The following is an 18,513-nucleotide window of genomic DNA, read 5'->3' on the forward strand; positions in this document are numbered from 1 at the left end:
AGGGTAGTCCCAATGATTACCTCAGGGCCAAAATGTCCTTTCTGTGTTGCTGGGCATCATTTTCATGCCTCAGCTTGATATAGAACAAAAGTCATTGAGTTATGGCTCCATTTCAAGAAAGAGGCCTTGTTAACTAACTGCCTAACTGCCAGGTAGAAATGCACAAATCTATTTCGGAAGGGGAAGTGGTATGCAACCTTGGAATAGAGAGCAACTTTGATGGTCACATAGCTGAGGGCCAGCTGACATTTTCACTTCGTCTTCTGGAAAACTATTCAGCCATGTACATCAACTGGAGTTGGAAAGCAAAACAAGTAGTAAAGAGAAAGGGAAGAATTTTAAAGGAGAATGAAACAACCACAACAGGACAAATAATCCTGAATCACAAATTAGAACGCTCCCATTGGCAGAGACACAAAGGTAATATTTTCACTAGAATGAATAGTCCTAGAAAAATTTGTTCTCCAATATCAGACACAACCAGGCCTTTCCTTCCATAGGAGACATGAATGTCTCCTTTTTCCACTTCATCTTTTTCAGTAATCCAAACAAAATTTTAGCAGCAGAAAAAATAATGAATTTAGTCCATTTAGGTCCAGTATTTCCTCGTTAATGTATTAACGTCCTGGCAGTAGTCAAACGGGGCACTCTGACTCCAGAATATTTCCTTTTCTTTTATCACCTTTGGAATTCCAATGGTGCTGAATAACTAATTATAGTCTACTTAATTCTGTACCAGTGCAAGAAGCAGACACCATAAGAGCACATTAATTTCATCCTTCTAAACCTTTGGGAGGCCTTGTATGGTGCAGAGGCAGACTGCTGCTTGAAAAGTTCTTTTTTTTCCATGTGTGTCAGAACACTTTAATTTCAACCACTCTGCTAAGAGGCTGTTGTTTTAGTTCAAAGTGTACACAAAGGAGAGGATCACCACGTATGAACTAATATTTGCGTAACTGTCTTCATTTCCCTAGTGCCCCACAATTCAAGGGCTCTGTACTTTTTTTTTTTTTAAAGATTTATTTATTTATTCATTCAGAGAGAGCGAAGAGAGAGGCAGAGACACAGGCAGAGGGAGAAGCAGGCTCCATGCAGGAAGCCCGATGTGGGACTCGATCCTGGGTCTCCAGGATCACACCCCTGGCTGCAGGCGGTGCTAAACCGCTGCGCCACCGGGGCTGCCCTGTATTCTTTTCTTTTGCAGTCATGATGGTAAGGAAAGAAAATTGTGTTGTTCCTGAGAAGAACATCTGCCAAAGAGTCTAGTATTTGGCCTAGTGTTTCTAACAACTCTGTGGTAAATAATGCTTTTACTTTTATCAAGACTAAGGAAGCAACAACAGGGTAGAATGTGGCCCAGGGGGTTAGCTCAGGTAAATTCTCTGTCCCTGAGTGGCTGCTCCATACTCCAGAAGCCAGGGTGCCCATTTCTCTGCCTTCATGTGACAATTTTGAAAACCAATAACCACTCCTTGGGTGGTAGGATTAAAGTATACTTAAATACAAAATCAACACCAATAAAAGAAACACACAGAGACAGAGAGAGGAGAGAGGAAGAAAAGGAAGGGAAGAGAAGAAAAGAAAAATTGTCCCTGGAAGATGTGGAAAGGGACCTAAGGCAGCCATTGCAGTAGCTCATGGCCCTCTGCTGCGGGCAGTACTTGGGTACAATCCAGTGTTGTCAATCATTCACTCCCAAAGCTGTCATAGGACCTTAGGTTGCAACACAGAACAGCAATATCAAAGCTTGAAGTGGGGCAAAGAGAGGAAGAAAAACATCGCAGTTCCTTGAATGTTACTACACCGCTGCATTTGAAAAGATTTCAAAGTGCCCTCCATTGCCCTTCTTATCTGTCCTCCACCTGACCTTCATTTTTCCCTTCCCTTGTCTCCTCTTCACTGTGTCTTCAAAGCCCCCTCCCTAGGGAATCTAACCGAAGGGATACAGTCTACATTACGGAGGGTGGTAGAAGGGAAGAAAGACAACCAGTCTGCTTCTTCATACCTCCTGCCCTGCCCATGGGCACCATTGTCTGTTCTTCCTACCAGACTTCCCAGCCACCTTTGACTGCAGCCAGTGGCTCCCTTAACACCAGCTCCAGTGGTAGCCTCCATCATTTCAAAACCAAGATTCTCAACATCACCCTGTCTTTTTGGCCATTTCAGAGATAGTTTTTAGGCTACTCAGACTTTCCAAGATACAAATGCCATATCTTTTTTATCCATCTTTTTACTGCCATTGCTGCTTTGATCCATTCAATTAACCATGCTTAAAGCAAAGCTGTTTATCCTCGGTGCTTAATAACAGCATTGCTAGCAAATAAATAATGTCTATGTATGCCTGTTCCCTTGAGGGTCTCAGCTTTTTTTCAGGGTTATTATACAATAAAGGTCCCATTATAAGATTGTTTTTCAATTGAGAATTTGAAATAGAAAGGGGTAAGACAAGTCGTATTTACCTTCACAGTTTCACACCCATTCATCTCTAGAGAGAGTGTATGTCTCTTTTGGACCACTGGGCATTGCAGACACAGCCAGGAAGTACAAAACTGTGTTCTCCTTCTGCCCATCCATAAACCATGCTTTGCATCCAGAGCCAAGCAAGGGAGCAGAGGTACCACTCTCCATAGCAGCTAAGCCTGTGGTCTCTCCTCCAGGCCTCCCCAGGGAACAGAGCCTAGAACTAGAGTTGATCCACCTCTGAACATAAGTGTTTTACTGTCCTAAGGACAACATTCCCACCCCCAAGTCTTTTTGGATTTCTTCCCTTTACAGGCCCCACTGAGACGTCTCCCCACTCAGTCAACATTTCAGTTGTCTCTGGCTGGGCCCTCTGGGTAGTAAATAGGTCAATTGTGATGAAAAGGTTCCAGTTATTGCTATTGCTTCTTGCTGCAGGTGGAAAGCAGGTTCCTGTGTGTGCTTCACATTGGGTTCTGCTTACTATCACAGTATACCTTACCTGTTTTTTTTCCCCTGCTTCTTTTCTCTGGCCCCTGGCCCATTTCTGTAAAAGTAAGAGCGTCGTTTCTTCAACAAAGGATTTCCTATGCACGCTCATAGGTTTGGTAAAACTCCATTGCTTTAATATTTCTTTTCCCCACTTGGGAGTTCTTTCCAAAAAGCACTACACCACAAGTGCTATTGGATGGCATGCAATGTCAGGCTACTTTTTTTTTTTTTTTAATTTCATTTTGAGTGCAAGCACTTGCAAAAACCTTAGGCACAGAAGTCCCACCATTGCCCATGCCTGAGCTCTTTCCAGGCTGAGGACCCAGTTATGCAGAGATTGCCTATCCCAGTCCTTTTATCTATTTTTTCATTAGGAAAGCAATGGACAGGGAACCAAAATCACAGCAATTTATTTTGCTACTGTCTGATTAATTCTCTTCCTTGGGGAAAAGATGATGCAGAAATAGATTGAAAAGTTAGCTTTTTTAAAGCTTTGAAATAATCTATACATGTAGGTTTATAAATTAATTATTTACTGTGTGTTCACTTCAGGGACTGGCTACAGGCTTATGTGCACTGCCCTTTTAAATCAATACAATCATCTGATGACTGTATTGTTACTGTCTCCATTTTACAGATGTATACATAGGCTCAGACTAAGTAACCTGCATAAGGTCTCAAATGAGAAAATATCAAAGCAGAAATATGAGTATATGTATTTTACTAAATCCAAAGCCTGTGCTCCTAACTTCCTCCCCAAAGAGCCTCTCCTTACTGGCAAATTTATATTATCTAAGTTATCTTAATGATCATTTAAAATTGAAAGCACTATAGCTGCAAGCTTTTATTTATTTGTTTGTTTATTGCTAGCTCCTCTATTTATATTTTTTTTAAAAATCTGTACTGTGGGGCAGCCTGGGTGGCTCAGCGGTTTAGCACTGCCTTCAGTCCAGGGTGTGATCCTGGAGACCCAGGATCAAGTCCCACGTCGGGCTCCCTGCATGGAGCCTGCTTCTTCCCCTCTCTCTCTCTCTCTCTCTCTCTCAAATAAATAAATAAAATCTTTTTTAAAAATCTGTACTGCTGATATTTTTAATAGAGTAATATAAAGCCCCAGGATAATGGGACATGCTCCTGCCCCTCCTTGACCATGTAAGGTCTACGTGCTGAATTGGGAGGTCATCTGTTGACTACTGTGGCCTGTCATGTCTCAGTGTCATGACCTCTCCCATTACAACAGACTGACTGCCTGACAGTTGCAAAACTCCCTCAAATACATCACTAAAATATTTCAAACATGTTACCTGACATGCTAAATGTTCAGCATGGTATTATTGCTCTAGGGTTTTTTTCCTAAGACACTTTAGCATTTGCTCAAATTCCTTGTTAATTCAACTGTACTTCTTATGGCACAACTTTCATAAAGCTGTGCAGATGAGACTAGAAGTCATTCCAGGGAGGCCATGATGTCAATTTCCACATATAAACAATCCGGACAAATTTGTATGGACCCTGATATTTAGAAGACCCTTGGAGTTCTCCTATCTCTATCAACTATTAATAGTAGGCATTTGCACCATTCTTCTTTTAAATTTTTTTTTTGACGGTGAGAGAAACCAAACACAAGCAGAAAGAACAGCAGAGGAAAAGGGAGAAGCAGACTCCCCACTGAGCATGTAGGTTTATAGAGCCCAATGTAGGATCCAGATCATGACCTGAGCTGAAGGCAGATGCTTAACTGACTGAGCCCCCCAGGTGCCCCACACCATTCTTTTAAAGCTGTCTTCACAAAGTATAATCTCATTTAATACCCACAACATCCCTGTGGGTTAGATACTATTATCTCATTTTATAAGTGGAAAAACTAAGGGTCAGAGATCTTAGATAACCTTGCAAGAGCTCATAGCCAGGAGTGATAAAGTTGACAAGCTCAGACCTTTGACTCCAAAACCAAGGCCACTGATTCACCACATTCCTAATGTCAAATTGGCAGGTAGTAAGTCCCTTTCTAGATCTTTATAAGGACCTACAGCAAAAGCCAAAATACATACTTTCTTTTTACCTGAAGGAAGGGCTCCTAGAGTGAGCAAAGAGAGACAAAGCAAAACTTAAGGTCACACCAAATGTCATAAAAAACATCACTGAGATGAGCCATTACCAACTTGTGGGTTTTTATCTTTCTTTTCTGAAGTGAGGGATGATTCTGCTGACCCAATCCCTTATAAAGTTCAAGTCTAGACCTTTGTTGGAGCTAGCAGTCCATGAAATATGCTACTCATGGAAGCCTATTTGAAAAATCTAAGTCACTAGCAAAAATGAATATCATAAACTATGATAAATATATATACCTTAGCTGTTTTGCCTTTTGGAATAACACATTTCCATGCTCACATCAGGTAGGTTTTAAACAACATGTACTTCTACAGGATGGGTTCTTAAAGCTTGAAGGCAAAAAGTAAAGGCCAGTAGATTTGATAAATGAGATAGATTCTGGATATGATGTCTAAAATTTTTTTAACAGTGCTCATTTCTTATTTACTTCCTAGTTAACTACCATTTCCAGGAGTGACAAACAAGTGTCCCACACCTTTCTTCATTTTCTTTTTTTAAAAGATTTTGTTTATTTATTCATGAGAGACACAAAGAGAGAGGCAGAGACACAGGCAGAGAGAGAAGCAGGCTCCATGCAGGGAGCCCAATGTGGGACTCAATCCTGGGTCTCCCAGATAACACCCTGAGCTGAAGGCAGGTACTCAACCACTAAGCCTCCCATGAGTCCCCCCACACCTTTCACTATACCTAACTGTAATAGTTAATATGTCTTGTTCATCCACATTGTCACAAATGGCAGGATCTCATTCCTTTTATATGGCTCAGTAATATTCCAGTGTGTTCATATGTGTGTGTGCATGTCTGTGTGTGCCATATCTTCCTTATCCATTCATCTATCAATGGACATGGATTGCTTCCATATCTTGTCTATTATAAATAATGTTGCAATAAACACAGAGTGTATATATCTTCTCAAACGAGTGTTTTTACTTTCAGTGGGTAAATATTCAGTACTGGAGTTACTGGATCATATGGTATTTTCTATTTGTAATTTTTTGAGGAACTTCCATACTGTTTTCACAGTGGCTGCACCAGTTTGCATGCCCATCAACAGTGCACAAGGGTTCCTTTTCCTACACATCCTCACCAAAGCTTATTATGTTTTGTGTTTTTGATTTTAGCCCTTCTGACAGGTGTGAGGTGATATCTCATCATGGTTTTTTTAATATATTTTTTAATTTTTATTTATTTATGATAGTCACAGAGAGAGAGAGGCAGAGACACAGGCAGAGGGAGAAGCAGGCTCCATGCAGGGAGCCTGATGTGGGACTCGATCCCAGGTCTCCAGGATCACACCCTGGGCTGGGCTGAAGGTGGCGCTAAACCGCTGAGCCACCCGGGGAAGCCCTCTCATCATGGTTTTGATTTGCATTTCCCTGATGATGAGTGATATTGAGCATCTTTTCATGTGTCCATTGGCTATCTGTATGACTTCTTTGGAAAAATGTCTCTTCAGCTTCTCTGTCCATTTTTAAATTAAATTATTTATTTCGTTTTAAGTTGACTTGTCTAAGTTCTTTACATATTTTGTATATTAACCTCTATCAGATATACCATTTGTAAATATCTTCTCCCATTCAGTAGGTTGCCTTTTTGTTTCATTGATGGTTTCTTCTGCTATGCAAGCACCTTTTATTTTGGTATAGTCCCCACAGTTTATTTTTGCTTTTGTTTCTCTTGCCTGAGGAGACATATCCAGAAAATTGTTGCTGGGGCCAATGTCCAAGAGATTATTGCCTATGTTTTCTTTCAGAAGTTTTGTGGTGTCAGATCTCACAGTTAGATCTTTAATCGATTTTGAGTTTATTCTTTAATATGATGCAATAAAGTGGCCCAGTTTTATTCCTTTGTGTGTTGCTTTCCAGTTTTCCCAACACCATTTGTTAAAGAGACTGTCTTTGCCCCATTATATATCCTTGCCTCCCTTGTCATAGATTAATTAACCATATAAGTGTGGGCTTATTTCCAGGCTCTCTATTGTTTCATTAATCTATATGTCTATTTTTTTTTTTTTGCATGTGCCAGCAACATTCTATTTTGATTACTACAGCTTTGTAGTATAGTTTGTAGTATACTTTGTAGTATAGTTTGTATATAGTTTGTAGTATAGTCTGGGATTGAGCTACCTCCAGCTTTGTTCTTCTCATGCCAAGATTTTTTTGGATTATTCAGGATTTTTTTGTGGTTCTATATGAATTAAAAGATTATATATTCTAAATTTTAGATTTGACATTAACTTTCCCAATAAGCTTTCTCTGATATTGCTTCCCCTCTTCTCTAGCCAATCTATATTAGAATATGGGGTACTTTATATAAAAGCATTCACACACTCACTTAAATTTTTGTTAAGTATCTGGTTACTGCTCTGGATTCTAGAGTGAACAAGAGAGACACAGTCTCTGCTATCATTCTAGTTGGTAGAACAAGAAAATAAATTAGTTAATTAATAAATAAGTACTAATTAGTACACAGGAGAAATTTAGCTAGGACAGGCCCACAATCCTTTACCCAAAACCATAGGACTATACATATTTTCAAATTCAGGGTTTTTTTTTAATTTAGAAAGGTAATATAGTGCTCATACTATTTGTTGAACCAACAAGGTCTGAGGCAGCACCCCATAATCAAACACATTAATGGGACTGCAGTAAAATATATAAGTATTCATAATACATTGAATAAAGATTATAGTACTAATTAATTTGTACTCAAATTAAGAGAAAATTTCTCTTCGTTTTCAGAGATGTTTGCATTCAGGAACTGTAGATGAGGATGATGGAATAGAGAGGCTTGTGAGGGGGGCCTTGAGATTGGGTGAGCCAAGAAAGCCTCTCTTAGGGAAGCAACATTGAAACAGATATGGGAAAGGTGTATGAAGATGTATGACATGAAAAAGTCTGGGGATAAAGCACTCCAACCTGGAAGAGCTCCTCAAAGACTGAAGCTATATTTTAATTAACTCTTTAATTTTCTGCCTCCTACTTTATTTCTTTTTTTTTTTTAAGATTTTTTATTTATTTATTCATGAGAGACCCAGAGGGAGAGAGAGAGAGAGAGAGGCAGAGACACAGGCAGACAGAGAAGCAGGCTCCATGCAGGAAGCCCGACATGGGACTCGATCCCGTGCCTCCTACTTTAGATCATAAATTCACAAACTACGGAGATCATGTTGTTCTGGTCCATTCTGGCAATGTCCTCTGTGTGGACAAAGGTGCCTGGCACAGAGCAGATGCTCAAAAAACATTTATTGAAGCCATTTTATTGAATTAATAAAATAAAGTAGCTAATTATTAAAGTGTTAGGTCTGGCAAGACCAATATGTAACATAAAGAACAAGATCTTAAAAACCATAGAGGAAGCTAGTAAAAATGACACTCAGTGGCTTCAACTTCTATCATTTTGTTTTGTCCACTAAACTTGGGAGGCATTAGTTACTCACAAGGATCACCAGCAGTGCCTCTCTACCAGCAGACACTGAAGAAAGAAAGCCCTCCCTCTGGGATGCTTGCCCGTGGGGCAATAAGATGTGTTTGCTAAAGAGCAAAGCAGCTGCTGAGATGCAGTCATAACTAATAAGTCATGCCCTCCCCCCCAGCTCAGGCCCACACCCTTCTCTCTGTCCCAGCTCTTGGGCCCTCCCTTGGGCCAGCTAAACTCCCCAGCCTTCTCAGTGTGGGGAGACATTGCATTGCTCCTTCAGAGCATAAATCCATGTACCAAAACTTACATCAGACAAATAGTCCACATAAGTAAACCCCCTCCCTAGAGCCACCTCAGAGTGTCTCCCTGCTTCCTCCTACATGTTCCACTTTGAGGTTTCCTCATACTTGAATTCCTTCAAGTCTCTTCTGGAACCCTGTAGTCTGACAGACATATCAATCATAGCATCGGAGGCTAAAAGAAACATCAAGAGGTAATTTGAGCCAAATCTTTCCCATTTTCAGACACAGGAATATTTAAACAAATTGTAGAAGAGGAGAATCTATTACCTATTTTATTTTAAGCCCTGGAGACAGGAATTCCAAGATCTTTAATCATAACTCAAGTTATTGACAGAGATGGGTGGGTTACTTCTCATCCCAGAAGACAATGACGTGGTCTTTGGTTACATCGAGTAACATTAAAAGTTTAAGAAGTTATCAGAAACTTATATTAAGGAATGAATGCTAAATGGCAATAAAGTCAAAACCTATAAATATATTTTTTGTGTTCCTGGATGTGAATGTCCAGGATTGGTATAGTCCCAATCAGTGGGACTTTGGAGACTTAAAATAAGGAGATGGCTCAGATACATTACAAAAGGATAACCATTCACCTTTATCACAAATAAAGTCATCGATACATTGGTAAAACAATGCCCACAGGTCTATTCAGTCATGTCCACTGGGGTGGCAAATAGCCTTCATTAAGCAGAGCACTTAGACTTCATCTCTCTTCCTCCACTAAACTCTTAACCTGTTAGGTTCTCTTCTATTTGAGAGCCACTAGCTGTGGTATACTTGGGGTTCCCTCTAAACAAGCTGATTTCTAAAAACGCTCTTTTTCAAGAAAATTTGGAATCTACACACCTGTATTCCAGGTCCACTATTCTTTTTTTTTTTTTTTTTTTTTAAAAAGAAAAACAACACTGAATTTTATCTACACTATACAAATCATAATAGAAAAGTACAACAAATAACAAACAAATGATCTTTTTGAACAAATGCTATTGCACAAATCACCATGGCATATGCAAGGCATCATGATACACACTGCAGAGGATACAAAAGAGATCAAAATGCAGTTGACCACCTCCAGTGAAACACCTCTCCTATAAGACAAGATGCCTGAGGACATGGCTACCATCCACGGTGGCTTGTGATAGTTGCAAGAGAGAGACCCAACAATGTGCAATGGGCATACAGAGATCTTGTCAGAAGACACATTTGCCTCTGCCAGAGAAACTGAGGACAGTTTCCCCAAGAAAGTAGCGTTGGAACTTAGCCTTGAAGGATAGTGAATATCTTACTATTTTTTTTATTGCAATAAGAAAGCTATATCTCAGACTGGCTTCAATAAGGAAAGGTTTTTGTTTCACATGACAAGAAGACCAGAGGTAGAGAGGGCACCAGGTTCAGCATGAGTAGCTTCATGAAGTCCGTTAGATTCTATCCATCTCCTCCCGCCTCTTTCAGCCTCCATCTTCACGTGTATCCTTACTTGAGTTGCAGTAGTTCAAGCACCATATCCAGACACAGCCATGGCCTAATAAAGATGAGGGACAGTCTCCTCGTTGGAAAGAGAAAGCCTTTACCAGCAGATTTCTTTTATATTTCATTGGCCATGACTGGGCCAAAGAAAGTTTCCTAAACCCATCTCTGCAAAAGAAAGGGAGTCCCCAGGATTGGATTAGACCACTCATCCTTGATAGTGGAAAGGATTTGGAGGTGTCATCACAATGGATAGTCTGCAATTACACAGGCAGAAATAAAGGGTTGGGCATTTCCAGTGGAGTGTGTCATTATTTCAGGAAACACAGGAATCTAATTCAGCTAAAAAATAGTGTAAAAAAAAAAAAAAAAAAAAGAATAGGGTAGACAGACAGAGGGTATTGAAAAAATAAGACCAGAAAATAACTGGGTCTGTATTGTGAAAGAATTTAATACCAATATAAAGAGTTTGGATTTTATTCTCTGAAACAAAAAAGATGTTGAATATTTTTTGAGTGAAAAAATGAATGGTCAAGGTTAGAACTATATTTTAGTAGGACTATCTTGTTAGTGATTTGTACAATGGATTATGATAGAAAATCAGACAACTGAATGACCTAAGAGGCTATGACAATAATCTGGCAAATCATAAAAAGGAGCCAAATTAAGTTAATGGCAGTGGAGCTAGGGGGAAAAAAAAGAGTTTTTTTAGGAATTTGGCAACTAATTGTAGGATATGAGGGATTAGAGAGAGAGGTGGGGTAGAAGATGACTCAGAGCTTTGAAGTCTTGGAAGCTGGACCAATGGAGGCATTATTCACATTAGAAGGGACATCAAGAGGAGTTGTTGTTTAGCTGGTGGGAGAAAGGGCAAGGCTTTACCACTAACTTCTTAAAACTGTCCTTGACCAGGACCTTAATATTCAGCACAGATGAAACATAAAACAGGAGTGATAAGTGGTAAAGTCTGTAGAAGAGACATGCTAGTTGTTTTCCACCTTTCCCCGTCTGTCTTTGATTTCTTTCCTGGGTCCCTTCATTGTCTGGCAGTTACTCTCTCAGTGGATAAAATAAAACATATAGAGAAGATATGATTCAAATAAGCCCATTTTGCTACTTGACTCAAAGCTTTTTTTTTTTTTTTTTTTAAGATTTTGTTTATTCGAGAAACAGAGAGAGGCAGAGGGCAAAGCAAGCTCCACACCTGAAGCCCGATGTGGGACTCATTCCAGGTCCCCAGGATCACACCCTGGGCTGAAGGTGGCGCTAAACCGCTGAGTCACCAGGGCTGCCCAGCATTTTTTTTTTTTTTTTTTTTTTTTTTTAACAACAAAGTTTCAGCTAAAGGAGAAGTTTGCCATAAGGAAATCTAATGAAAGAAAATAGAAATCCTCAAAAATAAACTAGTGATTATCATATGATATGAAAAAAGATTTTCTTCCTTTCAAAACAGTCAACCCCAAAACCCCTTTTGAATACTCTCCCTAATACGGCTTTGTTTACAAATATAGTTGATCCTTGAACAATATGATTGAACTATTGGGATCCATTTATACACAGATTTTTTTTTCCAGTAAATACAGTATAGTACCATAGATATATTTTCTCTTCCTTAGGATTTTTTAAATAACATCTTCTTTTCTCTAATTTACTTTATTATAAGAATACAGTATATAATATATATAACATACAAAATATATGCTAGTCAACTGTTTATGTTACTATGTTATTATACATATACACGTTATGTTATTTATGTTATTAATGTGTCCAGTCACTGGTAGACTATTACCTGATAAGTTTGAAGGGAGTAAAAAGTCACACATGTATTTTTTGACTGCATGGTGAGGAGAGGGTTGGTGCCCCTAACCTCTGAATTATTCAAGGATCAACTGCGCAAACCCAAAAATGTTAACTGAACATGTATGGTGATGCAATTCTTATCATTTTAATATTAAAACTACATCAAATGGGATCACAATTGGGTTTAAGATTTCATTTATCTTTGTTCTCCTTGACTGTCATGGTCAGTGCAGAAAACCTACAACTTTGCTACTGTGACTATAAATTTTAACCTTGCCAGATGCCTAGAAGCTAATCAATAAGAGTTTTTAGCTGATTGAGCAATGGCATAGTGATTTCAATTTTGTATTATGCATTCTATATTGGTCTTCTACTGCTGAGTGACAAATTGCCACAAGTTTAGCAGCTTAAAACATGCCCATTGATTGGTTCACAGTTCTATAAATCATAAATTCATCATGGCACGACTAGCTTCTCAGCTCAGTATATCCCAAGGCTGAAATCAAGTTGTTAGTCATCTGAGATTGGAAGTTCCAAGAAAACTCTACTTCCAAACTTATATATATATATTGATAGAATTCAGTTTCTTGCAGTTGTAGGACTAAAGTCCCCATTTCCTTGCTGACTGGCTAGTTCCTAGAAAATACTCTCTGGTGCTTTCCATCTTGTCCCCATTGATAGTTTATACCATGATGTTTGCTTTCTTCCAGGACTGCCAGAGAGCATCTCTAGATCACTCTTTTTTTACTACCAACCAAAGAAAACTCTTTGCTTTTAAAGAACCTGTGTAATTAGGTTAGGCCTACTCAGATAATTTGTGTCTTAGTATCAGCAGATCAGTAAGTTGAAACACATCTCCAAAATCCTTTTACTATATAAGATAACATAATCACAGGAATAACACCAAAACACAGAGGTCATGGAGCCATCTTAGAACTCTGCCTGCCACACAGGCTATAATATTTTACTTATTATTTGCATTATTGTTTTTAATAGCTACTATAGCTATTGTAAATTCCTAATAAATTCTGAATACCTTAGTCCTTTAGTTATTCTCCAAAGATACTAAGCTCATCTCTTTTCTTCTAGTTGACTTTTTGAAATTTTTTTTGTTTGACCTTACTTCATTCTGTTACACTTCTTTATTTCTTTTTCCCTTTATTTCTCCTTCCTTACTCATTTCACTTTCCATCTCCACCTTCCTCTTTCTCTAGGTTAGTATATTATCAGTTTTGAGTACAGATGCTCTGTAATTACTTCTAATGATACGTTACACTCCTAAAGTGTTTCTCATCAAAACCTCAAAACTTATGAGTCTTAATTATGCCTTGTGATATATATATGCCTCAGGATAAGGAGGGTGATTATTCCATTTTACAGTTGGGAAAACCTGATATACAAACAGGTCAAGAATCTTCCCAAATCATCCAGTTGACAAAGGGAAGGGTGGAAGCCTAGATGTTTGTTTTCTCCTTCCTCTGATAATTCTTAGGGATTTTTTTTTTTAAGTCTCTACCAATGATTCTCACTTCAAAGCACATCCCCTTTCATTGATGGTGTCTTTGCTGCCTACCAGAATCCACTCAGGAATGCTATGCTCAGGAAGGAGCCATTGATGACCTCAAGTCCTGATAGAATGTGTTGAGGGAAATCATGTAGGGGAAAGAGAACCAGAGGCAAAGAATTGTCCTAATAGTGGCCGGAATTCATTGCCGACTGGGAGATCAGTCATACAGTCACCAGGGCCCTGAATGAAAAGGGAACATGGAAGCCATCTAGTTTTCCCTTGACAAGTGGTAAAATGAGTCTCAGAAAAGTAAAGTGGCTTAAACTTTATTCTAGAATGAGCTCAGAGCTGAGCAGGTATCAGAGTCCAGGTGTTGGGACACCCATAGCAATGGCCTTTCTACTCTGTCTCATATTTCTCTTTACTTTCCTATCTTTTGGGATAAGAAATGGATGTTTGGAGCCAAGACATTCACACAGGCTGGAAGTTTGAGGTAGGAGGATGAAACAGCCTTTAAATGTGTTTCAAACTCATACATACCTAATACATTTTCTATGATATATGAAGAAATTCTTTTAGTCATCAATGTTTGAGAAGAAAGCAAGTCCTTTGTCCTTCATTTGTGCCTTAACTCTTACCTATCTCCTAAGAGGAAGATGGTCTTACCATCTTATTTATCTTAAAATATTTCTCTAATTTCCAAAATCCACTCCTGACCACCATGTCCTCTGCCCAAAACTGAATGTTTGGGGCTGAGAGAAAATGGTCACATTTGAAGATAACACAGGATTACTCTAAACTTTGTGAGTTTCCCCATGTATTTGGTCTATTATTCTATAAAAGGAAATGGTCATTGACTGTAAGAGGATACAACTCATAATTGTAAAGTTATTCTTAATTAAAGAAGTTTTTCTTGGGCAATCTGGGTGGCTCAGTGGTTTAGTGCCACCTTCAGCCCAGGGTGTGGTCCTGGAGACCCGGGATCGAGTCCCCCACTTCAGGCTCCCTGCATGGAGCCTGCTTCTCCCTCTGCCTGTGTCTCTGCCTCTCTCTCTCTTCTCTCTCTCTCTCTCTCTCTGTCTCTCATGAATAAATAAAAAATAAATTTTTAAAAAAGAAGTTTTTCTTGAAGTACTTTTGAAAATAATTCTTAGAGGAAAACCAAACTTCTGTGGAGAACAGGCTGTCAAATAAACATTTCACATGTGCAGGTGGAAGCAAAAATGTCATCTAGTCAGAGGTTCATAGGTACCCAATACTCAAACCAGAAAATTGCAAAGCAGCATGAAAATTACAGAATTTGCCATTTTATTGTTCCTGAAATCTTAAAATTAAACTGCCTGTGTGTCCTTTTCTTGATTCTGGCCTTATAGCCCATACAGCTGAAGGATGAAATCTATGAAAATCCAGAAAATTCTTTGATCCACTCTAAAGTTTTTTCAAAAACAGTTATTTTTCAGAACATTCACTATTCTGTACACAAAATATCTAAAAAATCTTCTAACTGGAACTAGCCTGATATGGCTACAGAGACTTCCTGAAACATTTTTTTTTTTTTTCTGAAACATTTTTTAATTGAATTTGAAGTTAACTCTTTTTTACTTTTTTTTTGACAGGAGCTTTCAAATTTTATTTTATCTTTAGTATCTATCAAGTTTCTTTTTTTTTAAGATTTAATTTATTTATTCATGAGAGACACACACAGAGAGAGGCAGAGACGCAGGCAGAGGGAGAAGCAGGCTCCATGCAGGGAGCCCAATGCAGGACTCAATTCCGGGTCTCCGGGATCACGCCCTGAGCCAAAGGCAGACACTCAATGGCTGAGCCACCCAAGTGTCCCTTTCTTTTTCTTTTTTAAAGATCTTAGAGAGTCAGTGGGGGCAGGGGCAGAGATGGAGGGACACAGACGATCTCAAGAAGACTTCCTGCTGAGTGCAGAGCCTGATCCCAGGATCCCAAGACCACGACATGAGCATTTCTGTGGGTGAGACATGCCACAGAGAAACTGTCTTCTCCTCAGCCTCATTATTTATAGAGACATAGGAAGGCTGGTAGACTTTGGTTGGTTCTATCACCAGCACTGGAAATCTGAGTCCATTAGTAGCTTCATTTGTTGCCTCAAAAATCATATCTAACCAGCAGTTAAGCCGTTCTTGCCTGGGTGCATGTTCAGTAATGGATTTCATGAAGCGCTGAATTAATAACAAGTTCTGAACTAATGACCGGAGGCACCAAACTGGAGGTCTCAGTTTGAATAACCTCTCTGCCGCCTGGACCGCCTTCCCGACATCATTGGCCAACACACCGACGGTGACAAACTGACCCACATCCCAGTAATTGCTCATTTTCTCCAAGTTCCCTTTCCTTCCCAACAAACTGTTCAGCCGGACACCTATCTTCCTTAGTTCCATTAACTTGTAGACAAATGACCTTCATAAATGAATTTTTTCCATTGAATTAAATTGTCAAAATTTGATTGCAATAACTTTTTGGATTAAAGCCTTATGGAGGCCACCTTATTTCTAAATACAATTTTTATATTAACATCCTAAAACACATATAATTCTTAAGTTTGAGATGTTATTTTTATAATAATTATGGCCCGTTATTAGTATTTTTTTCAATTATGACAAAGGTAAGATTTTGAGGTACATTCACTAAAATGTTCTAAATTATACTATAATGTCACTAACAATGCTTTTCAATACAGGAAAATGTTTAGAATTATCAAATAGAAGGAAATGGGTATATAGTCTAGCTTTTGTTTGATACTTTGCATAATTAAGTGTTAAAAATTATACTTTTGCAGACTGTTCAAAGATATGAAGGGAAACTAATGTCATAATGTTCAGTGAAAAGATCAAGACAGCTTCTTGGTGCCTCTGGTTCTTAGGTTTCTTCTTACTCCCCTCCGCCGCTCAGCCTTCACAAAGTAGTAATGGTTAGGTTAGGGAATTAATAAACTTCAACATATTTCAACACAGCTTATCATTTTGTAGTTTTTCTTGATGTCACAAAATTAAATAGTTGAACTTCTTTAACTTGGTAAACATTATATACAGTGAGAATTATACGTAATAGAGAAACTGTAACTGCTTATGATATAAGATTATGCCTACTATCATTGCTATGAGTAAAGATGAGGAAGTAGTGCTTTAATAAACATTAGTAAGGAAAAGATATCACTGATTATTTTCAGATGATATGATTATCTGTATAGAAAACTTACAGAGTAAACTATTTACACTAATAAGAAAGTTGAGCAGTGCTGTTGGACCTAAAATCAACCTACAACATGCAATAATGATCAGCATTTCTCTACATTGCAAGTAATTATTTTTAAATATTTTTTAAAGATTTATTTATTTATTTTAGAGAAAGAGAGACAGCATGAGAGAGCACAAGTGGGGGGAGAGGCAGAGGGAGAGAATCACAAGCAGATTCCCTGCTGAGTGAGAGCCTATTGTAGGGCTTAATCTCATCACCCATGAGATCATGACCTGAGCTGAAATCAGGAGTCAGGCATTTAACTGACTGAGCCCCTCAGGCACCTTAAATATATTTAAAAGACCATTAAATATTTTTTAAATATTTTTAAAAGACCATTCAGAGTACCATTAAAAAAAATCTTTATGGTATCTAGGAACTAACAAAGAGTTAATGATACCTGTAAGGAAAAAATGTTAAAACTGTATTAAAAAACCATAAACAAAGATCTGATCTGATGGAGACAGCATTCCATGTACTTTAATGGACGATTTCATATTATAGATTTTTTTATTATTATTATTCATGAGAGACAGACAGAGAGAGAGAGGCAGAGACACAGGTAGAGGAAGAAGCAGGCTCCATGCAGGGAGCCCATCGTGGGACTCAATCCTTGGTCTCCAGGATCACACCCTGGGCTGAAGGCGGCGCTAAACCGCTGAGCCACCCAGGGTGCCCACGATTTCATATTATAAAGATACCATTTCTCCCCCAGCCCCAAATAAATCCATAAATTCATTTATAAATATAGCCTAATCAAAATTTCACCTCACTTTTCCTCAGAAACTCAGTAAGCTTATTTTGATATTTATATGGAAGGAAAAAGGCTTATCAATATTTAAAACAACTTTGAAATAAATATTAACAAAGAAGGGTGAGAGGGTGAGGGTGGCTCATTGGTTAAGTGTCTGCCTTTGACTCCAGTAATGATCCTGGGGTTCTGGGATTGAGCCCAGCATCAGGCTCCCGGCACAGTGGGGATTCTGTTTCTCCCTATCCCTCTGCCTCTTTCCCTGTTCGTGCTCACTGTCTCTCTCTGTCTCTGTCTTTCTCAAATAAATTAATAAAATTAAAAAAAGGAGGAGTGCCTGGATTGTTTGCCTCTGGCTCAGGTCATGACCCTGGGGTCCTAAGATCAAGTCCCACATGAGACTCCCCACAAGATGCCTACTTCTCCCTCTGCCTATGTCTCTGTCTCTCTCTGTGTGTCTCTCATGAATAAATAAATAAAATCTTTTTAAAAAGGAGGATGAATTACCCTATCAAAATAAAAACAGGGGATCCCTGGGGGGCTCAGTGGTTTGGTGCCTGCCTTCCGCCCAGGGCATGACCCTGGAGACCCGGGATCAAGTCCCATATTGGGCTTCCTGCATGGTGCCTGCTTCTCCCTCTGCCTGTGTCCCTGCCTCTCTCTCTCTCTCTCTCTCTCTCTCTCTCTCTCTCTCTGTCTCTCATGAATAAATAAATAAAATCTTTAAAAATAAATAAAAAATAAAAATAAATTAAAAAATAAAAATAAAAACATACAACAGAGCCATAATTAAAATAATACATGGATACAAACACCAGCTAAATAGATTTAACAGAGAGATACAAATCAAAACAACAATAAAATACCATCTCACACCTGGTAGAATGGCTATTATCAAAAAGACAAGAAACAACAAGTGTTGGTGAAGATGT

Source organism: Canis lupus, chromosome 15 (assembly GCF_011100685.1).
Source record: "Canis lupus familiaris isolate Mischka breed German Shepherd chromosome 15, alternate assembly UU_Cfam_GSD_1.0, whole genome shotgun sequence".
Lineage (NCBI taxonomy): Eukaryota > Metazoa > Chordata > Mammalia > Carnivora > Canidae > Canis > Canis lupus.